At 34.8% G+C, this 24,827-nt stretch overlaps 1 pseudogene; it reads right to left on the reverse strand.

Moving 5' to 3' along the window:
* Positions 1-278: 278 nt before the first annotated feature.
* The window catches only part of LOC127872635 (glyoxylate reductase/hydroxypyruvate reductase-like), a 43,945-nt pseudogene continuing 19,396 nt past the window's right edge, over positions 279-24,827 (reverse strand).

The raw sequence follows: 24,827 nt of genomic DNA on the forward strand, positions 1-24,827 counted from the left end.
TGTTAAAAGTCTACAATGACAGTTTTTAATAAGCTGTAATCGTTGGGCTCAAATATTCTACAACTACAAAAAACAAAATATTTTGTTATTCTTCGCTTTGAGCAAGCATGATCAAAATCGAAAATTAAATAAAAACATTGTATAAATTGCGCGTGTTTTCCAAAATGTCTTGGGGAAGAATTCCGTCAATTAACTGAATCAATTTGTAATGTGTAAAAATAATATCTGACATAACATGTAATGTCCTTAAGTACACAACAATATCAAAGTGTGTTCGCTTATTTCACTTGACACGGGATAGGATCCCCATATAGCGCAGCGACAATATTTCTGGCACTCAGTTCGTACATAGCGTTCCTTGCTTTGAATGTCGCGCTGCCGATATGTGGTAAAACCACTTAATTATCTAAGGTCAAAAGGGGATGTGACGTCGGTAAAGGCTATGGTGACGTCACATCAAGTCCCGCCGCTAAAATATCGCCATTTTTTAAAGCGTTGTAAAGATCGTCCTGATTCACTAAACCGCCCCGGCTTGTATTGATGAATATCGCTTTTTTCTTTATTTTCCTGAAGGCGTCAGCGCTGAACAGACCAGTTGTCTTGCTATTGTGCGGACAGCACCCGATGACGAAATCCGAGTCGTTTAGAAGTTTATCGAATGTAACGTATTAAGCCGGAAGTTGCGCAGCCGACGCTTTTTCTGTCTGACCAGTGTACAATATCTTGGAGACGCCAAAAGGTTTCAGTCTTTGAGCTACGGCAAACCCGATTCTTCCCAGACCTGAACGAGAATAGTCGAAAATGAAAATTAAGTATATAAAGAAATGATGATTATCATTGATCTAAACTAGTTTCATAGTTTCCCTCAAACCCGAACGTCGTCTCTTAAATGAAAACAACACATATGAGAAATACAGCTTTAATATTGGATAAGCCTGCGTACTGCCGGATGACACAATGCAATTTGTAATGCGAGTATACATCATACAAAAAGACATAATTATATACATTCGATGTTCTTTACAAATATGCAACACTGTAATCAACTATATATTCATAAAGAAACTTGTCATTCACAGCCCTTTTACATAAACTTTATGAAAATTAATGTTCAAAACTGGGCAGTATTGCCAAGCTGAATGACAATTCCTCGTGCGTTCACCCGCATATACCTTTCTACAACGCCCTCTAACGGCGACTTATCTTATTCAAGGGTAATTAATTTTCCTCTTATTCACTTTATTCAAACATATAGTTCACGCTCGTACTACTACTGCTGCTGCTTACGTTAATGCAACTGCTGCTGCAAGCACACGTCCACTGCTCAAATTGTATTTGTCAAACGTTGTTTCGTAGATACGAACTTTAAAGGTTAGTTAGAGTAATCAGCCGGAAAATTAAGACAGCGTTCATTTCTTTAACTGTTACATTGACTGTCTTTTTATACCAGAGACGAAGATTAAATGTAATCTACGTCTATTTTATAAACAAATGTTGCAGATCAAATAAATATTGCAAAAACGATTCGGACTCGTTCGATTTAGATCTGTCTAATAACAGTATTCACAAAATTTTATAAAAAAATAATTTGCGAGGACCAGGCATTAAAATTCCATTCTGCTAGCACTGTGGTCGCTTAATTACGCCGACTATGGCGACTATAGATATATAAGCAATATCCAATACTCATGACATCGGATTCAAGGTCTTAAAAAAGATAAACATAATACTATGCTTCACATGGCGAAAAAATACTTCGTGAAAAATATGGTCTTAGAAACTGTCAAACGTATGACTTAACATGACATGACTAGTTTATTTCCCAACGCTTTTACGTTAATACGTACTTCCCAAGCCGACAAGTGTAAGATTTTATGAAATGTTTTTTTTTTATCTAGGTACGTTCCGACTACGCTGACAATCAATGATTGAGAATTGCTTTGTGAAAACGGGGCTTTATTCATGTGCGTTTAGACAGTGTCGTCCCAGATAAACTTCTCCACACAGGCTAATGAAGGACGACACTTTCCGCCTAAAGTAAATTTACGCTGAGAAGAGACTTTCATTTAACGAAAAATACAATAACAGCGACAAGGGTTGTCCCTGATTACCCAGTGCGGATTACATAAGCTATTATGGGACATCATTTCACGCACATGCATTTAAACCCATTTTAACAGTTCGAGGCTTTATAATTAGTTTATGGGTATACTATCTATGTGAAATACGTACCAACAACGCCGACGGTGGCGCCTTCTAGCCCCTGTCCGCACAGCCAAAGAGGGGCCCACGTACCCCAGGACCCGTCCTTGACTGCCGTCATACCTTGGCACAAGACATGAAGGTAAATATAAGCGGTGCTCTTAGAATAATGGGCTTGATGCATGTGAGTTTAGAGCGCCCCAGATAGCATTTGCAGTCCGCTAATCAAGGACGACACTGTCCGCCTGAACTGGATTTTGTTAGGAAAAGACTTCATTTTAACAAAAAACACTTTAACAGCGAATTCGGTTGATTAAAGCCCCGTTGATTAAATATCATCTATAATCAACGGCAGGAAATGACGTCAATATTTCGACGAAATGACGTAATAAATCCAGCGAAATTATCCAGTCGAACTAATTTTGTTTAAACAAAAAGGTTTACAAAATAAAAAGTGTGATAAATAGAATAATAGATTAGTGTTGATTATAGATCAGGTTTATCATGCTCGGCACAAAAACGAAAAAGCACTCGCCAAGGCTCGTGCTTTTTGTTTTCTAAGCTTCGCATGATAAATCTGATCTATAATCAACACTAACCTATTATTCTCTATATAAAATCTCACAGTGATTAACGTTGTTATGGCCCGGACAAGCTCATTTATGGCTATTTTTTTACCTTTGAACTCGAAGTATGGCCTCGACATTGGAGATATTGACGTTATTCTTTCGCGCGACACACCGTCCAATGATGGTGAACAAATGTGCCTAATGATTTTAAAATCTCACAATGAACGACATAGTTATGGCCCGGACAAGCTTGTTCCGCCTGCCCGCCAGCCCACCAGCCCGCCCGCCGACATTTGCCAATCTAATAACTGGTTTTTTCCTTCGGAAAAACCTTGTAAAAAATCATTCATCGTGTGTATAAGCCAATATCAGACCTTCTCGTATGCGTCAGTTCTGCCGTTGCCCATGTCAACACATCCGGTGTGTAGCCGACCAGAAAACCGCGCTTTCGGCACGCTGAATGGATGTGTTCGTAACCGACGGACATCGTGCCGACGATACGGAGACTCCTCCTTGATTTGAAAAACCATTAAAAAGAAAAGACTAAAACCTTTCTTCCTTAAATGCTAAAAAACAGCTCTATTGGTTATACTGTCACAACACAAGACCCTTCCATTTTAAAAATGTAAGAGTTGTGTTGAGTTCTTTAACAATTTACATGTTTTAGTAGTGTGTTACTGTATTCACTAGTTGATAGGATATCACTGTGAACACTCAAAATTCATAGATTACTTAAATGCATATGACCAAGAATGGTATTAAATGAGGTAAATATTCATGTTAAGTTGAGACAATTGCCATTTTTAAAGTGAGCGCTATAAAAAAAACTTACAGCTAGTGAACCACTCGTTGAACATTTTAGTCTCGTTTGAACAAAACAATATTCTGTAGTCTCAGCCGGTCGTACACACGAAATAGCTTTTTTATGTGTAAGTTTATTATTGGCTCTGTTCACAATTGTGTTACAAAAAAGTACCTTACAAACTCTGGAAGGGTACCTGTAAAAATAAGATCCGCGTTTTACACCGACAGCTCTGTTTAGAAATTTTGAGTGAGGCAAAACTTACCTAAACACCGTTTTATGTATATTACCGAACCAATCTCCACGCAGAGTTGTCGTTCCTTGCTCTCACATACAACTCTGCGAAAGACTCAGCATGCCATATTGCCCAGAAACTGGGCAAAACCGAACAAACGCATTTAAAGAATATTTTATTTGCATTTTTAGGATCAGAGGCGTAAAATAATGAAATAAGAATTTTAATTTTACGATACATCGTGCAAAAAATTGCGAGTTTTCATGCAACTCTTTGGAACTATTGTATTGCCCATTTACGCAGATCGAAACAGTCCACGCACTTAACAAATGTAAACAATTGGACATAATTTTTATTGAGTGACGATAGGCATTGCTTCGACGTATGTATGTATGTAGGTTTGTTAACATAAAAAAATCATATCAATTTTATAATAATGAATTAATACTTATATAAGATATTATGGTATAAGATGGTTTTCTTTAATGCAGTGAATGTAATGTAACCGTCGTGCAAGAGATTGTTTTGTATGCTGTAATCTCCATGATGAACGCTTGGAATGATCATGACATGATGAGACGCTTTTATAAAAATAGTCCGTTCTCAGCACATCACAGAGGTGAATGTAATGTAGCCGTCGTGAAAGAGTTTAATATGATTATAGGTGCTACCTAATTTACGGGCAAAAGCTTTTTAAGTTTTTTTGATAACTATGTATTTTTAATAAATATATTGACATGATTGTGTTCAAAATATTATAATTGTATCAATAATTAAGTAATGCATCCAAAAAAAATCAATCTTAAAACAAGTTACATGTTCCAAGCTTAAAGATCTAGCATCTTATATTTTTTTGTTTTCTAGCCACAGGAATTTATAGCTGGTTCGGTGTCTGTGGTATAGTGAATGGGGTGTCTGCTAACTGGCTTAGTCACTGGGAGGTCTCTGTATTGATCTCTTAAGTGTGAGCATTCTTTAGATAACCCTAAAGACATACTATGGCGTACCATTTGGGTTGAAAGTCAAGAAGACCTACAAGTTAAAAAGAGAAATGTACGTCAAAGTACAATAATTGTACGTCGACATAAATATAAAATACACTTCGAAGTATATATTTGTACGTCAAAGTACAATTTGTACTTCGACATACATGTTTGTACTTCGACGTACACATTTTTTTGAACAGCCAATCAAAACACTAGTCTCTTGAGCCGCTTTTCCTTCAGATTTATTCATAATAAATGTTTAAAATCTCTTTTTTAATTGAGGACAAAATGAATAAAAATATCAGAATGGCAAAAAAACAACACATAGAAGTTTCAAGTATTTATGCATTGAAATAGATTATATACAAATTTGAAGAAGATTCAATTGTTACCTTTTTAAAATTAAAATTATTCAGCATATTGTGAGTATTTATTGATCATGCGGGGCGGAGTATCACGACCGTCCAGTGCATTACTGTGTTGGAAATTCCCAACGGTAACCAAACAGTTACCAAGCATTAACAAGATAAATAATGTATTATAACCTCTCCGTTGGTCGTATTTTGTGATGACCATAACTTGCGTAAGTCAGAGGTTAATTCCGCCACGCCAGGTCAATAAATACGCACAATATCTATGAGTTAGCGGTCGATAGTCGCATGTATAAATTATAATAATAATAATGTTAAATAAATACGCACAATATCTATGAGTAAGCGGTCGATAGTCGCATAATTTGGTATAAATAATAATAATACTTATGTTCAATGTCAAATATCTCTAAAAGCAACAGATGTAAGGTGTCTTCTGATTGGCTAACACTCAAGGGTCGGTGAAAACTGTATGTCGAAGTACATTTCTCGTTCTACCTAGTAGGTTTTGTAGACTTTCGACGTCATGGTACGTCATATAGACACTAAGTACTGGTCCTACCCAGGAACCAGTTTGTTTCATCAAATGTCTCAATTCAACTTGAACGGCCACCGGAAAAACTTTGCGAAACCGAAATTTCGCAAACTTAAGTACCCTTTTTCTTGAAGGTTTGCTTATTTGTGATAAAGTATAAGATAAAAGTCTAACTTGTGATTAATAATTGGTTATTTTTGCTTGTTAAATGCGTTTTCTTCACTATGAACTTTATTTGCAAAGTTGGGGTTCCCATGGGATTTTTGTAATTTCCCATGGGATTTTTCATTATCCCATGGGAATTTTGGTTTCTCCCATGGGATTTTTCTCCAGCTTTTTTTATGGGAGAAAAAATCCCATGGGATTTTCAAAAACATAAAACACGTTCGTTTGTGCTTAGTTATCGATTTTAAGCATTGTTAAAGCATTTGTGCTTATTTTCGTTCAATTTACTTTGATAGAAAAAAAATCCCATTTTTTTATGGGAAAAAAAAATCCCATGGGATTTTTTTCTGATTTTTAGAGATTTATTCATGTAACCTTCAGAAACACTACCTTTTAACAAATGATGCGCATTTCTCGCGATTTCAACGCGTTATATCGTGTTTTAAAATAATAAAAAAATCCCATGGGATTTTTTTCCCATGGGATTTTTTTGTCCCATGGGATTTTTTTTCCCATGGGATTTTTTTTTCCAATGGGATTTTTTTTAAGGTATAAGTTTCTAAAAGCTATATAATAATAATAATTATAATAATAATAATAATAATAATAATAATAATAATAATAATAATAATAATAATAATAATCGTGCTCAATATGATGAATTTGTACTTTTAAGCGACTAACATTTTTATTCGAGCCGATCGTCGAGTCCGAATGGTGAGTATAAGAGCAATTTACCTGTACAAATAAATCTCAATTGTGAAGAGAACGCTACCGTACTATAAAATAATCTTGATAATAAGTCATATCATTTCTCGACAGAAAATGAAAACAGTATCCATATTGATGTCAGCAATGTCCCCTGCTATGATAAATATTGACAAAATGAAAAACCTTGACAATAATTCCGTGTCGAATACGCATAAGATTATAGCAATCAAATTCATATAAGCATTGATAAGATAATTTGCGAAAATGGGTCTTATGTCAAATACGGCAAGCGTAGCTCCATTCCATAATGTCCGGTATTAAGTCACGTCAAGTTTCGTGGTCGAATTATAGCATAATAATCATTTTCACATTACGCGATTCATATGAGTTTCCCTACATATATTGTGTTAAAATTTATGTTACACTAATGTGCGATGATGAAAAGGGGATTTCGGTAATTCTACATTCGCCCGCCTAGTACCGAAATCCCCATATTTACGCCTTAAAGGGTCAATAGGTCATCGGTATGAATGGTTTTTGACTTCACATGAATGTTAAGGTGCAACAAATTTGATATTAATTTTAATTATTAAGCACTCTTGACAGCATTAAGTTGCCTTTCAGTGGGGATTTCGGTAATTCTACACTAGAACTTAAACGCGCGCCGGTACCGAAATCCTGCTGTACAAACCTTCAAGTGTCAACAAAATTATTATAGTGTTTTTTTTCATTAGCAACCAGTGACATGTATTATCTCCCATTCGGTTACTTCTTTTGGAAAATAATTAGCGGGGATTTCGGTACTGCTACATTCGTACGCCCAGAGCCGAAATCACCCATGTTTACGCCAATCCCCCATATTACGCCTTAAAGGGTCTATATGTCATTATGTTTGGGTTTTGGCTTTGCATTAATGTTGATTTGTACACAATCATATTAGTGTTAATCATTTAAACACTCTTATCAGAATATTTTTTCCATTATTAAATAGTTTATTAATGTGAAAAATGTGTAAACGAATGTAAAAAAGGTAAAATGTACATTTAAAACATTGGTTACACAAAAGTATATGTAAATATAACATGACATAGTAATAATAAGTCTTCAGAAAGTATTTTCCAAACAAATCTGATGAAACAAATGATATCGTACTACCTTATTTACAATATGCTATACACTTTTGCAATTTAGTTTCAATGTTTAATCAAAGCATAAATCAGGATAATATGTTGCCTCTTAGCGGGGATTTCGGTAATTCTTAACAAGCACATAAACCCGCGCCGGTACCGAAATCCCCGCTGTACAAACCTTCAAGTGTAAAAAAATACTGATTTAGGTTTAAATAAAGGGAACAATAGTATTTTTGGCCACCAAAAAGCACTTCCGCGTCAACAAAACGATTGAAATTATGTCAGAAACCCAGCTTTTCATTGTATATATTGCAATACACCATCGGCCGCCGAGAGCGGAATACTGCGCTTGGCCGCTAAACAATGTGGATTGCATCAAATTAAATGTCAATTTTCGATTTTATTACAAAAATAAACACTGCCTTTTTATAAATATGTCAAGCACGTACACTTAACAAAAAAATCGATATATCTTTATGTAATGTAGAAAAGTAAAGCGCTTTATATATAACAATGTTTTATAATGTCTCTCTGGTTGAGAAAAAAAACTAAACAAAACCATGTAGAACATATATGTTTTCATAATTAAAAAAAATATTTAATGATGCACGTGATGTTTTATAATTGATATAAGTTCACGTGTCATTGAACGAGTTAAGGGAGAAATGCGAATTAAATTACACATAATTAAAAAATGATACTATACTGTCAGCTTGATTTATAAATTGTGTTCCATCGCGCCAATATATTCATTGTTCCATGAAATTGTGTATAAAAGCAAAACGATTGAAATTATGTCAGAAATCCTGCTTTTCACATGAAATGATCTTTAACACTTTTTTTATTCCAATCAGGTAATTAATAATAATAGGGGAAGTCTATACTGTGTATTAGAAACTTGTTGTGGTGATCCCTATCTTATCCGCTCAATACACATCCACCTGGCTACTGTACAGAAACAATTAGATTTACTTCCAAAATAACTGATTTCATTAATTGCTAACTTGTTGTCTACATTTTAAATTAACAACGATAATGGATCAACATCACCGTTGCACAATTATTAAGTTCACAGTAATCTGTACTTTAAATAGATAGCCTAATTAAAGACGGTGCTAATAAAGAACAAAGCGTGAATGTGGATATTAAGAAATTAGATCCTTTTTTGCATGCCACTGGCAGTATATCATTTTATCTTATATAAATAAGCCACATTTAAGACATGGATAAAATTAAAATAAGACACATTTGCATCTTTCATTTCTTGAAAAAAAAATAAGCACGCAGTCACATATAAATAAGATACATTGAAGACACAGAAAAAAATAAATAAGACACATTTGCATCTTTCACTAAATTTTCTTAAAAAACATGTGAAACTGAAGAAAAACATTTATTACTGACACATTATTCTAAAAGTCGACTGACAACTTAAGTTCAAAGAGGGATTTACAATTAAATAAGATCCATTTTCGCATGATGCTGGTTGTAGAGCAAGCAATACATTTCTTACTGACACATTATTCTAAAAGTCGACAGGCAACATAAATTCAAAGAGGGAACCACAATTAAATAAGATCAATTTTCGCATGATACCTGTTGTATAGCAAGTAGTCACATATTAATTACAGCTTGCATTAGTTGCAATAATTTTGTTAAGTGCGCGTGCTTCTGAACGTTGCGTTAAGCGAGAGTGTTGCCATTTTGTTAGTTTTATATTTTGGTATTATGTATGATTATTGCTTGTTTTGAATTTGAAATAAACGCTTTCTGGCAAATAAGCATCGTCTTAATTTTAATACAAATAATGAACATTTGACATACAAAATGTCCAATAACATACCGGCAATAACATTATATATATGTTAATTTCTGTGCATGTTTATACCGAAATTATAGCCGACATCGGCAGTTAGGGAAATTTAGTGACACACTTTAACACATCAAACATGCATGATAGTTCTTTTTTCATATGATATTCCCCTGGTTGCTTACCGGTGTATTGGTACAGTTGATAACCCCGCCGGGACTACAGTAGGGTGCTAATACACACGTGTATCGTGTTCAATACAATCGTCTTAATTTTAATGCAAATAATGAACATTTGACATACAAAATGTCCAATAACATATCGGCATTAACATTATATATATGTTAATTTCTTTGCATGTTTATACCGAGATTATAGCCGACATCGGCAGTTAGGGAAATTTTGTGACACACTTTAACAAAACAAACATGCATGATAGTTCTTTTTTCATATGATATTCCCCTGGTTGCTTACCGGTGTATTGGTGCAGTTGATAACCCCGCCGGGACTACAGTAGGGTGCTAATACACACGTGTATCGTGTTCAATACCCGATCCATGCTACAACGTGTAAGAACGGGAATTTCGGTAATTCTACCTTTTTAAGCTTGCGCACCTCTAATGGGCACATATCCAAATATAATTTAATTAATTATTTTCCTAATCAGCATCATTTCACTAAACTACATGCAAATTTGTAGGTAGCTTTCCATGCTTAAAAAAAATAAACCGATTTTTTCAAAACCACCCTCACGCTCGGCTTTTGTCCAGTTTATTTTCACCCCTGGGGTATATAAAAGTTCCATAATTCATTCAAATTTCCAAATGTGGGCATGCAGTTGGTGTGTACAGATGCAGTAAAGGTGTTTAAAGTTTAAACAAGATGAAATAAGTATTCTTTTACAGACATTTATTTTTTACAAATTTTAATCTATGGAATAGCGCCATGAAATGTAAGTGATTTCAGCCAAGTAAAAATTGGGTCGGTTAAAAACAAAGTGTCATAAAATTCAAAATAGTATCATTTAAGTTATATTTTAAATTAAGTTTTTATAGAAACACTATATACAGCAAAAATACCAAAAATAGACAGATTTACCGTTTACTTTTTGAAATAAAAATAAAAATGCAACATGCATCATTCGTATTTTCAGCAGTAAATTAATCAATTTAGCCATAACGTTGTTTTAATTTTAAAATTGAAGGATGTGCATACAATTGTCAACATATTTAACAAAAAACATAGCTTATGTGCTATATTAAATCAAATTACGTTAGAAAAGAAATAAAACGCGTCGCAAAAAGTATGCGATGTCGGCAGGAATCGAACCTGCGCGGGAAAATCCCAAAAGATTTCAATTTTATCGCCTTACCCACTCGGCCACGACAACTTTACATCTGTGTAACCTTAAATTAGATATATATAAGTAAACAGGTAAAAAGGCTCGCTCGATCTTTGAAGAAATCGCGAAATCGTATTTTTCAGATGATAATTGGATCAAAGTCAATATTTATAGTGAAAATAATGTAATCTAAATGAATAAGTTAAACATATATCAAAATTCGAAGTTTGAAAAAAATAAAATGCATCTCTCGGAAATAAGCGATCATTGAAGATCGCCAATGGCTTATGAAGTGAAAGGACAGTTGAAAGTTTCCATTTTGCACTTTAATGATTCTGATAATATGGTGACAAAGGCAGTAGTCCTATGCAGTATTGTGTTTGACCGGAGAGTAGCGTGATCTGTGTCGGTGTTGGGCGCTCTGAGGGCGCAATCCGGCTACATAGGTACATAGAAACCTCTTGTGGCTATAGTCCATGGATCGGGTTCGGCAGACAGGGAACATGTAAATTTTTATATGTATGTTTTATATCTTAATTACCTAAACGTATATTTATCCTGGTTACTTATTTACTGAGGTATGAGTTAGTCGCAATGATTGTAGATACGTTGTACTATATTTAGTAAGTATTTGGAGGACGAGTGGCACGGGCACGCGCTTTATTATCACTTATGCAAGGAACGCGTTTTGTTTATATACGTATTTTTGATATTCCGATAGGCTTAAGGGAGGTAACTTATTCAAGTAAAACGCGATATTTTTTGCAATGCCTTTTTATAACTCTTGTTTAATTAATTACATACGAATATACAGCTAAATTTAAGATGATTTTTACCAGAAAAAAATTTCGGAGAAAGATATAATGAGATTTAGATATTCCATAGAATGCGAGTCTCCATATATATTTTCTATTGCAGGGGAGGTAATTAAAAAAATTTAAAGTCTCCGAATTGGTCTTTGTTGTATCTATTTACGTTTATTTTCAAGCTTATGGCGATTAAAAAATTAATTATTATTAGTATATGCTCACGTGGATATTGGTACGGATATATCGTGTTCATATAACTGTTACTACATCCATTTCATTCATCATTCAGGTCGGGCTACACAAATCTCGTGAAGAGGCTAGTAGGACCTTTAAACAAACTCTCATACACACACTCTTCACTCATCGTGGCGCTCTCGCATGTCTGAGGCGATATATAAGATCGATGTCATATATAATACTGTATTCGCTGGTATTTTCGGTTGATATGTTTGATTGCGTAGGACGCAATGAATATAGTGTATTTATATTTAATCGAAGTGAGCTCATTGTTGTTTCTGGCGGTATTCAATTTCTGGTAATAGTTTCGCGATTAAAGACGTCGGTTCTCGGTTAGGTGTGGAATGTTCTTATTTGTTAATGTGCCAAGTGCTTAAAGGCGGTTTATCGCACTTTATTAGTCGGCGTTTCAAGAGAATGGGTAATAAATGCAAATCAGTAGGTGCTTAGAAGACTTAAGTACGGCAAGAACCACAACTCACTCTGCTAGGAACGATTACCACTGCCTGTCTGCAGCAGACGACAAATGATTCTGCTCTAGCAGTGAATGTATATACCAGCTTGTAAACGCCATTGGCCAGTCTAGTGTTTATCATTAAAATATGCACATATTGGCTGCTTTCATGGAAAACGAGGCTTAATGCACGTCAAATAAGATTAGCCTGTGCACAATGATAAGCATATGCAATGCGAACAAGCTAATCAATGATATTTTGATTCAATTTTTCATATTTATACCAAGTGAGTTTTCATTTGACCGCCTTGCGGATACAGATCCATTAGCATGTGCTTGTGTATTATAATAACAATTAATGAGTTAATTTACTACTTACAGTATCGTTATTTTCATCAACATCATCGTTATCAACGTTATCATGATCATCATCATCAACATAATCATCATCTCATCATTATCATCATCATCATCATCATCATCATCATCATCATCATCATCATCATCATCATCATCATCATCATCATCATCATCATCATCATCATCATCATCATCATCATCATCATCATCATCATCATCGTCATCATCATCGTCATCATCATCATCATCATCATCATCATCATCATCATCATCATCATCATCATCATCGTCGTCGTCGTCGTCGTCGTCGTCGTCGCCCTCGTCCTCGTCCTGCTCTTCAGCCTCCACCGCATCATCAGCAGCAGCATCGTCATCAGCAGCAGCAGCAGCATTATCGTCACTATCACCAACAACATCGTTATGGTCGTCATCGTCGTGATCATCATCATCAGTGTCATCATCATCATCATCATCGTCATTGTTATCGTCGTTGTTCTCCTCCTCGTCGTCGTCATCGTCATCATCGTCGTCATCGTCATTCTCATCGTGAACAATTTCAACAACCGTAAAACCTATCGCTCAGCTCATTTTTGCAGTGAATTCGGATGTTATATCAAATCTTTTTGATTAATAGAGTTTGCTGCTTAATGTATTAATAACTAAATAATAATTTTGATAATATTGAAAATAAATGGTTTCAATTTTATTTATCCGTTTAAGATGCAGTATTTGACCAAGTCAATTTGTCGCTAAAAGCGTTACGAGTTGCTATTGAAACTATAATCGCATTCCGATAAAAATGGTGTCTGTATTAGGGCCTGTTTAATTTCTACGCTTAATTGCAATTCATAAAAATATTTTTAAGGGTACCGGTATATCTAGACACACTCTGTTATCCAAACAATCCTTGTGATCATAAACAAATAAACAATGAAATATAAATAAAATTAGATGATAAAAAATGGTATCTTCCTTTTTGCTGTTGCTAGTTATCAACAGAGTAGCAAAACTTTTAAATATAAATTATATTCAATTCATAGCACGCTTAAAGATTTGAAGTTTATCAAAATCTATAAGCACAAACATATTTATGTTTGTTAATACAAAGCTGTAGCAGTTTTCTGATTGCGCTTGAAAAGATGTGATTGTTGTTGTTGCATTAATAGTATCATTAGTTTGTATTTCCAGATTAGGTATTCCACCATACATTTTGTTTTTAATCAGATGTCTTATAATTGGCATTGCAATATTTCAATAACGAGTAATCAACACAATTGACTTTATGTATTTTTAATTGTTTATCCATATTATCATTAACACTTGAGGGAAAAATAAGCTGTGTCATTTTTTATTTTTTATTTTACTGATGGTTCAGACAACTCTGCTTTTACTATATGCCGTAATAATTATAAGTTTCCGTTCACTTAAAGATATTGTTTTTCGTGTTGGAAAATTTAAATACGAAAAATATTTAGAGACAAGTGTGTTATGTTTGTTTGTCAATTATTTAATTGAAGTAGAAATAATACATCAGTGTACATAATTTTATTGTGTTGTTCCCTTCGTTCTTTACTTTAAAAATGCAACTTAACAGCTTTGCAATCAACTGAAATAATATATAAAAAGTAAAAACAATAAACGTTTGGCTTTCTTAATACGATATCATTTCAAACGCTGTTGGAAGGAACCATTGCTTATTAGAGGTTTACAAGGTAATTTACCCAAGTACGCAAATGTAATGGTCGATTGCCCTTAGGCATGATTCTGTTTTATTACTTTAATCCGGTTGTAAGAATGCATGACCGCAGGGTCATCAGATAAGCAAAAACAGGGTCAACATCTGATAAAATAGCGCTGTTTAACTGACTGTACGAAAATCCGTATGTCCGAAAATTTAGAATCATGAAAACATAAATATTTTGGCTTAAAAAGGAAATGTAAGAAAATTTAGAATGTAAGAGAAAATACGGTGGTTTTATGGTGTTAAAATCGATTAGAAATAGCAAAACCTAAAGACATTATCTCAAGTGTGATTTTCAAAAGATTTTATATGAATGTACACACACGGTAAAACTAGTCTATTAAAATGAAATACCTTCATTGGTTCTCATGTTTTTAATATTTATTAAACATAGGTATTTGTGAACACTTGTTGTTATATAATATTGAAATGTACACGCATACTGAACATAAAATCATTAGCATAACGGCTAAGTTGGTTTTTACTAAGATTGCAATAGTGTTTATTTTATTATTATGAATCTTATGAGGATAATTTTGAAAGTATGACACAGAGTATCTGAAGAAGATATATACATAATCACATATGTTGTTGTTGTTGTGGTTATTGTTTCAATATTTTTATGAGTATCATACATTCAATGACGAAGAGCTATTAATTTGTCATACAAACACCATAATTATTATTGGATTGCGGAGATTAAACAAATCGATTCCCTAGTAACTGATATAACTGATTCATTTTTTGAGCGACAATTTGAAACTAAATCTTGTATTATTTAAATTTGATTATTTTAATTGCAGACTTTTTTTATTAACCCCAATTATTGTGTACGCAACGTTTCTTTTATTTAAATCGCTGAGTACGAAGCATCAAGCTATTTTGTAATTAATTGACAGTGATCTTTAATGTATGTCATAATATAAATTAAAATCAATCTTAATTAAAGCTTGAGCGGTTGGTTTGTAATAAGTTTTGTAAATGTTGCTGTAGGATATGTATGCACAATAAATACTAACGCTCTGGCATATTGTGATGGTGATATGATTATATATTGCACAATGAATATGTGATGATGTTCTTGTGATAATATTGAGGCTATAATTAGTTTTTGAATTAAGCTAGCTAATTTCAAATAAGATACAAACACATCCCAATCCTAAAATTATCAGTAAGTTATAGTATTGTTTGCCTCTAGGCGCATAATTAATTGAAGGCCTAGTTTATCTGTTAATCCTCGCCCCATGTGGTGTCCCAGTGTGTACACTGATATTAATACACGATGTATTGGTCCACAATTAAATCTCTTATAAAAACATGTCTCTCAGGTGACTGAAAAATGGCTGTGTAGATACAACAAATACTACTACAACGGAGACTAAGATAACACATGTTACAATTAATTTGTCTTCCTTGCGTTCTTCTTATACGACAAACACTTCTAAAACAAAAAAGCAAAAAGCCGCTACTGCTACTGCTTCGGCTACTCTTACTGCTACTGCTACTGCTACTGCTGCCGCTGCCGCTGCCACTGCCAAGGCCGCTGCCACTGCCGCTGCCACTGCCGCTGCCGCTGCCGCTGCCACTGCCACTGCCGCTGCCACTGCCGCTGCCAGTGCTGCTGCTGCTGCTACTGATAGTGCTACTGCTACTGCCACTGCTACTGCCACTGCTACTGCCACTGCTACTGCCACTGCCACTGCCGCTGCCACTGCCGCTGCTGCTGTTGCTTCTGATAGTGCTACTGCTACTGCTGCTGCTGCTGCTTCTGCTGCTGTTGCTGCTGCTACTGTTACTGCTACTGATACGGCTACTGCTAGTGCTACTTCTACTGCTACTGCTAGTGCTACTGCTGCTGCTGCTGCTACTGCTACTGCTACTGCTACTGATTCTGCTACTGCTACTGCTGCTACTGCTGCTGCTGCTGCTACTGCTACTATTGATAATAATTCTCCTTCTACTTCTCTTTCTAATATTGCTAGCGATGCTTCATAATTTATTTTTAAATGTATCATTTTGTTAAAACAGGAAAGAACTGTTTTATATATTTTCTTAAAGGGATCTTTTCACGCTTTGGTAAATTGACAAAATTGAAAAAAGTTGATTCAGATTCGTAAGTTTTCGTTTTAGTTATGATATTTGTGAGGAAACATTAATACTGAACATTAACCATGCTCTAATATAGCCATTATATGCATCTTTTGACGATTTTAAAACCTAAAAATTATACAGCGTTGCAACGCGAAACGATTGAATAATTTGGAGAGTTCTGTTTTTGTCGTTAAATTTTGTGAAACTACGAAGATTGCTTATATAAGGTATAAAATACGTCGAGAATGTGTACTCGGCGGAATAGCTCAGTAGGCATAAGCGTTTATACTACAGGACTCTGCCAGGACTCCAGGGGTCACTGGTTCGAACCCTGCTCCGGGCAATGTACATTTCCTTTTTTTTTTTTTCTTGATTTTTTACTGGAGCTTTTATGATCCAATGTTTACATTTATCAATATAAAGCATTTAATGAATAAGTTAAAAAAAATGCCAAAATCTGTGAAAAGGCCCCTTTAAAGGTGTAAAGAATCTAAACTTTTCTGCGATTAAAGTTTTATTTAACTGGATTAGTATAGGCCACATAACAGACGCTATTGTACTGATTTGTACTAAACAACATTTTGTCATAATCAACAGTTTTAACATGCCGCAGTTTCCTTGGAAGTTGACCTTTGATTGGAGTTATGTATAAAACATTAACAAGGTATTTGTTGACAGTTTGTCCTGTCACGATTATATATTAGTTGAGCCAAACGTGTGATAAAGATCCCTTTTGGGGTGGCGATAAATACTATTTATATTGTTCAACAGTGGGAGACTGAGAAAACATATGTTACAATTAATTTGTCTACTTTGCCTGCTTCTTCTTTATATATTTTTCTTGCTAATCGTTTAAGTTTAGTTTTAGTTAAGTAGGTATATCAATTTACATTTTTTGATAGATATTTATTTGGATAGTAATGGTATGTTTTATTTGACTTGACATCATTGAACCGGTTTATTCATTGATAAGATCGGGATCTCCACAGGTGTTTAATCTCGATTGTTAGGTGGGGAGAAGGGTCCGAATGATAATGTTGTCGTCGGCTTACGAATCACATTTCACAAGTTTTAGACAAATATGCATACGTTATAAACCTAATTTAAGTATTACATAGATAATAACTTATCTTTATTTTGATGAACTACGTTTAAGGTATAAAACTATAATTATCTATGTGTTGTGTGCCGCATACAGGCTCTAGGAGAAGTGCCCCCCCCGGAGAACTGCCCCCCCAAAGATTTTTCACTGGGCGGAGAACTGCCCCCTCACTGTTTTTTATAGGGCGGAGAACTGCCCCCCTGCTGATTAATAAGGGGCGGAGAACTGCCCCCCTGTCAGAATTGATGACCCGGAGAAGTGCCCCCTAATTAAAGAAGTTTCGCGGCGATATATAAAGCGAGTATTAAAATGACAATAACGCCAGTAACTTTCTTGCTATTATGTCTGGAAATTGAGTGAAATTTCAAAAATAATATAAAGTTGTACAAGTAATAAAAGTTATAAAACTGCAAAAAAAAATACCTGCCTCGGCATGGACGTCGCCATCTTGATAATCACGTGATTTTCGTCTATGTGAACAAAGAAAAACAAATCACTTTTTGCTAATAAAAAGTTTTCGCGGCTGAATTATTTGATATTTTCCCCTTAATTAAAACAAACAATTAGCATGCAATTTAATCAATCCTTATGCAAGCTGAAAACAATAATTTATTTGTTTGTTTTCGCCAATTACGGATTTGGACGGTTCAATATAATAAACCCGTATGCGGCTTTATTCAATATGCGGCTTTATTCAATATGCGGCTTTATTCAAAGCTAACAAGTTCTTAACAATTAAGGTCGGTCCGGTCTACCAATTAAAAGATCGCGGTGCTTATCGTTAACGGTAACAAGTTCTCTGCCTGCCTTATTAGCTGCTAATTAAAGCAACTGTTACCGATTTTGTTTGTTTGGCATGTCGACATGATCTGCTCAAAATGCAAACTGTTGCCGTAATGTGTGTATTTATGTATGTTATTTTGTATGTCACATGAATTTACTAAACAACATAAATAAATTGATTATGAATTCGACTTCACTTCACTTTTTTCTTCAAGTCAGCTAAATTATTGCCTTTGCTTTGCCTATTAATTTACTTTTTTATACGTAAATTTACGTTTTTTTTCCATGGGTCAATACTATCTTTATAATGTAAATTAAAGAGATCTTTTCACGCTTTGGTAAATTGACAAAATTGAAAAAAGTTGTTTCAGATTCGTAGTTTTCGTTTAAGTTATGATATTTGTGAGGAAACAGTTATACTGAACATTAACCATGCTCTAATATAGCCATTATATGCATCTTTTGACGATTTTAAAAACCTAAAAAATATAAAGCGTTGCAACGCGAAACGATTGAATAATTTGGAGAGTTCTGTTTTTGTCGTTAAATTTTGTGAAACTACGAAGATTGCTTATATAAGGTATAAAATACGTCGAGAATGTGTACTCGGCGGAATAGCTCAGTAGGCTAAAGCGTTTTTACTTCAGGACTCTGGCAGGACTCCAGGGGTCACTGGTTCGAAACCTGCTCCGGGCAATGTTCTTTTCCTTTTTTTATTTTTTTTCTTGATTTTTTACTGGAGCTTTTACGATCCAATGTTTACATTTATCAATATAAAGCATTTAATGAATAAGTTAAAAAAATGCCAAAATCTGTGAAAAGGCCCCCTTTAATTCCGATGTAACTTTTTCTCAATAAGTACTGAGTTGCACGTCTATATTTAGTTGCGACACATGGCCAGTATTAACACGCACGCGTTTCCTGTGTGGATCTCGACCATGTTTCGCGCTCTTATTAAAACACGACTTTTACAATGGCATTCATGTATAGTGAGTGGTGCAGATGCGTACCAAGGGCCTTAAACAGTATTATCACATGCCTCTAGACAATTGTGTTATTTAGTTCGATAAATGGTAATATACTTGTACTGAAATTAAATTGTTACCGGATAAAATGTGTACGGGCGATAACGTAAAATTACCCTTAAGTATTGTTTTCACTACGTAACTAATAACTAATATGACACCGGGGGGGGGGGGGGGGGGGGGGGGGCAGTTCTCCGCCCCGACAGATTTGATGGGGGGCAGATATCCGCCTACTAAATTCTGACAGGGGGGCAGTTCTCCGCCCCTACCGATTTGATGGGGGGGCACCTCTCCGCCACCTTTAAAATAAGGGGGCAGTTCTCCGGGGGGCAGTTCTCCGGGGGGGCGCTTCTCCGGATACCCCGCATACATACCATCTTGCTTTTTTAAATTTGATCACAACGGTCCGAAGTCATAAACATTCATTATGCATGGTTGCTAAAGCACAGTGTATACTAACTAACCTATGTTTATTGTTGTTTGCTAGGGTTATTATTATTATGTTTTATTTTTATTTTTTTATTTTTTTTGGGTGGGGGTGGGGAGGGCTTTTATAGAAGATTTCAACTAGTCCTTCAATTAACGAAAAAAAAATATTGGTATAGGAAATATAAAAGAGTATAGACAGCTTCATTCATGCTGTTCTATTATGGTGTTTTAACGCATATAATTATGTATGGTTGATGAAGCACATTGTATGCTACCGATGTTTATTGTTGTTTGATGATGATGTTAAGTTGGTGTTGCTGTTGTTGTTAATGATGATGTTGAGGAGGAGGAGGAAGAAGAAGAAGAAGAAGAAGAAGAAGAAGATGATGATGATGATGATGATGGTGGTGGTGGTAGTAGTGACGACGACGACGATGATGATGATTTTGATTATGATAATGAGATTTGAATTAAATTAATGCGCAAAGATTTTCTTTTTAGCGGCCAAATGCAGATATCTGCGCTCGGCCGCTGTAAGGGTTATGTAATATTTGCAATCTACATAGGAGTCAATAGCAGATACCAAGCCACCATATGCTTATGAGAAACAAAAGCAAAATATTGGCAATCGCTGAAATCTCGAATATGACTTACTCATTTTATTAAATGAAAACCGGGTAACTATTTTAAAACGGTTATTATATTGCAACAAACTTAGCGGTGTTTATCCAAAAGACCATTGTGTATAATTACAGGGACGTCAATAGGCCAAACTATTCAGGAAATATGATTTGAGTCGTCAAGGATAGATTTTGAGATCAATGTACGTCCGATGAGATTTAAAGGGAGTTTGAGGCGTAGGGACAGATTCGTTCGAGTACGCGATCATTTGAGAACAAATTATGTTGATGCTTTATCGGAATTCCGGAAATTTGCGATCGGTACCGATTTTTTCTGGTTCTTTTTATTGATTCTGATAAGTTAGCGGCCGGCACGGACATGAATATTAACTGACGAAAACCTCTTCGCTACTTTCCGAAAATCTTCGACATGTTGCAAATATCCGTAATATTCCGCATTGTACTCACCAGAAATTGCAACTAGAATGACTACAATAAATCAGTTAGCTACGGCTCGGGCTTGGATTTACCTTTTATCCCTGTAAGGGACCTAATGCCCCAGACTACCGGCTATTTTTTCCGGAATTCGAACTTGATACACTTGATATCCCTGAATTAAATATTTATATCCGCACTTTTGATCTCTAGAGTGCTGACTGTTAGTATTGTATTTGACTGGAATGACTGTCGATTATGTGTTTTTAAGATTAAAACAAGCTTACGAAGAACTTTGTGTTTGCTTTTTTGTACGCTTTCTTTTTAAAAATGTATTGTCCGCCACGGACGCAACAATTGACCAAATGTACCAGATTGTGGTCTCTTTAAAGTGCTATGTTTTTACTGCCGTGATATCTTTAACAAACTACACATTATTGATCGTGGACGTTTTGTACTCTTATTGAATTTGTTTCCCCCAAAATATGCTCTTCTATTAGTAGATGTTTAGGGTGACGATGTTCTAATTATAGATCTTACCGGCCAAGAAACACTAGATAGGTCTTTGCAAGCGAGCTGTTGGATATCGTGAATGCGTTCAATGTGGCCTGTTTATTTCAGAAAGCTATGTGCAATGTTTATGGGGATTTCTATCAAATTGCCAATTGCAAAATTTGATTTAATTCATTCGGACCTACAAGCGGGAAACTTCTTCATTTAAAGTTCAATGGGCTTTTAAGAAGTTCGTTGAAAAGGCCAAATTTGACGTTAAACAGCAAACGCCGAAAAAAATTGCTACTCAGTCTTATTTATCACTTTTTTGTAAGATTTACCAGTAGACGTTCTTCAGTGAAATTAAGCAAACACACAGTGCCCGACAAATATGGAAGGGTATTTAGGTAAAAATTACATCCTTCTTTGTGACTGTGTCATGATTCTGATGGTACTTTCAATTAATATGTAGACACCTTTTCATGCTTGATGACACTTACATCTTGCCTGATGTCCAATGTCTATTTACATTCTGCTTAATGGTATCATGCATGGTACAGATGCAACATTCTTGTTCGTTAATTGCATGCTGCATATGTGTATGTTGGTTTGTGCAGAGAGAACTTGTGCAATAGGCGCAGTGCATAATGAAATCAAATATTAATGCGTTTAATAAATTAACGCGATGGTAAGATGTGAGTTTCACCCAAGCACAAGCAACATACTATCATGCATTGATACAATGATGTCAATTGACAGTCATTCCGAAATGCTACGGAGAGGACTACGGAAATTTACGGCGTATAACGGAAATTTTATGTTATAGGAGAAGTTGCGCACCTTTGTAAGATATTTGCTACTGAACCGAAATTAACCGCGTGTTTGTAGACTTAACTTTTTTTTGGTTAATGACTAACCATATTTTTGTACAGGTAATTTACCTTCAATAACCAAAGAAAGTCTATGGATATATTTCACTATATGCTACTAATGCATGTATGCAGAGCTCCAGATAAGACGCTTAAAGTCGTAAAAATTGAATTAAATTTAGTAAAAAGTAGACTTAAATTCTGTGCGTACGGTTACACATTGGAAAATAAAATAAGAATTCAAAATGTGTGATCATGCGTAAAACTCAATATCAATGCATATAATGTAAACATTTTATCAATGAGTTCCCACTCGTCTAGGCCCTCATTACAATTATGAAATCAACAGCACTTTAACGTTATTATGAATAACAGACCATCTTTACAACAGTCGAAAAGCCGAACGTTTTCCATTATCTGGTCCTTTTATCGCAAAAAGTCTGCTGAAACCGGCAATTGTCATTAGCTTTCTTAGACTATAAACCTAAATGCGGATGTGCCAAAATTATATTTACATGAAAAAAAAGAATTAATAATAGACTTTAAGGCTGGATTATTATAGAGTGTAAACCAAGATTTTGCTGAAAAAGTATCTGGAACTTTGCATGTATGTTGAGAGGAAATCGATTACATAATTTCAAATTTACTAGAGTACTTTTATATGGCACCACATAAAAAAATGCTTTAAAACTATAATATTGAAGTGCACATATAAACTTTATTATAGATGGGTAGGTATTTCGTGTCAATCTCTTTCACATATGAAAGAGCTGTTGGTCATGCTGCTTTAAGTACATATAGATGCATGACACAATTTAGATTAAGCAAAATAAACACTAGTATTTGCCAAGAGTCAAATATTATACGAGCAGTAAGAGCGTAATCGTGCACAGCGATACTTACTCTTGTAGAATTGAAACTCTTATTGCTTTCTTTCGAAATAATTTCATGTGTCCGATCTAATATGCAATATGCCCGGTGTTTTTTTGCGGATTAATGTCCGTTTTAGATCCATAATTAACGAATGCCTCAATATTTTCAAAAATTAACACCGGAATAATGTTCACCGACATTTTTTCAACAGATTGGATAAAATATTATAGAGCTTAACACAAAAAATACATTAAGCCTGTTCTCCCGGCACACGTGCTGGACCACACAGGTGGTTAGCGGTGGCTATGATAATAATTAGTGAAAACATCTTTTGAATGATAAATAATCATTAAAAACGAAAAATCAAATTTTCTATAAAAAAAAATCACTACCGTTTATAATAACAAGGTATCCAACTCGAAATCATCCGAAAAAGGGGCATCGTTTTGAGCAGCCATTACTAAATTAATTTTGCAGCGATTTTCATGACCCGGTCTTATTCAACGCAGAAATGAATTTCCTTTTAGGAAATGTATATATATTGTTTATATTTCTACAAATGCTGGGTCAAATTTTAAGAAATAAAGCTATACCATAATTCGCTTGACCCAGTTGTATCGATCAGACCGTATTTATGAATGAAATCTCCAGTGTAAGGACACAACTCCGCATTGGAGCAATGAAATCACCCTGTGTTTAAAATGTCAGTTGGTTGAAATGTATGTAAACAAAGGTTTGAAAATGCGCTGGACAGTTAGTTTTGATGCATAATTTACGGCAAGACGGTAAGAATGTTTTTTTTTCATACGTTTTATTGAATTATGGTTATCGAGGTTCGTGAACTTTGCAGGGAAAATGCCCATTCCCCGTGAAGATTTCAGTCATGAATACTGTCTGATCGATCACAGCTGGGGTCACGCGAGTTGTGTATCGTGTTATTTTTAAAAGTTGACCCAGTATTTGTAAAAATATTGCAAGACATATACATTTCCAGAAAGGAAATTATTTCTGCGTTGAATAAGACCAAGATCGTGAAAATCGCTGCAAATTGATGAAGTAATGGCTGTTAAAACGATGCATCCCGTTTTCGGATGATTTCGAGTTGGATACCTTGTGAATATATATTTAACTTATTTTTTTTAAGAAAAGTTGATTTTTCGTTATAATATGATTACTTATCATTCCAAAAATGTTTTCACTAACTAGTATTATCAGCCACACGCTAAACCACTGTAGCTGGACACTTTTAAAAAACACTATACAAATTCAAGTACTTAGCATTTAATTGATTGTAAACAATGACGGTTGAAATCCGTGCGTGGGAATTTTTCTGGTAAACAAGAGCGACGTCAAAGTTCATGACAAACCTGTTTATATGACATTTATTTATGATTTTTTCCAACTTGATGAAAATTATGTTTTATGATATTTAATACATGTAGATGAAGTAGTTGTTTCTCACGAGGAGTACAATAGTTGTACAGTACTAGACACGAGTACTTGTAACTTTCAGGTTTCTCTGTATACCACAGACATTATATTAGTCATAAAATGATAAATATGTGTTATAGAAATTGTAATTATAGCATGGTAAACAGACTAGAGAAATCTGAAAGTTTCACGCAAGGTCTGTGGCAATGGGGGTTGGG

Source organism: Dreissena polymorpha, chromosome 3, assembly GCF_020536995.1.
Source record: "Dreissena polymorpha isolate Duluth1 chromosome 3, UMN_Dpol_1.0, whole genome shotgun sequence".
Lineage (NCBI taxonomy): Eukaryota > Metazoa > Mollusca > Bivalvia > Myida > Dreissenidae > Dreissena > Dreissena polymorpha.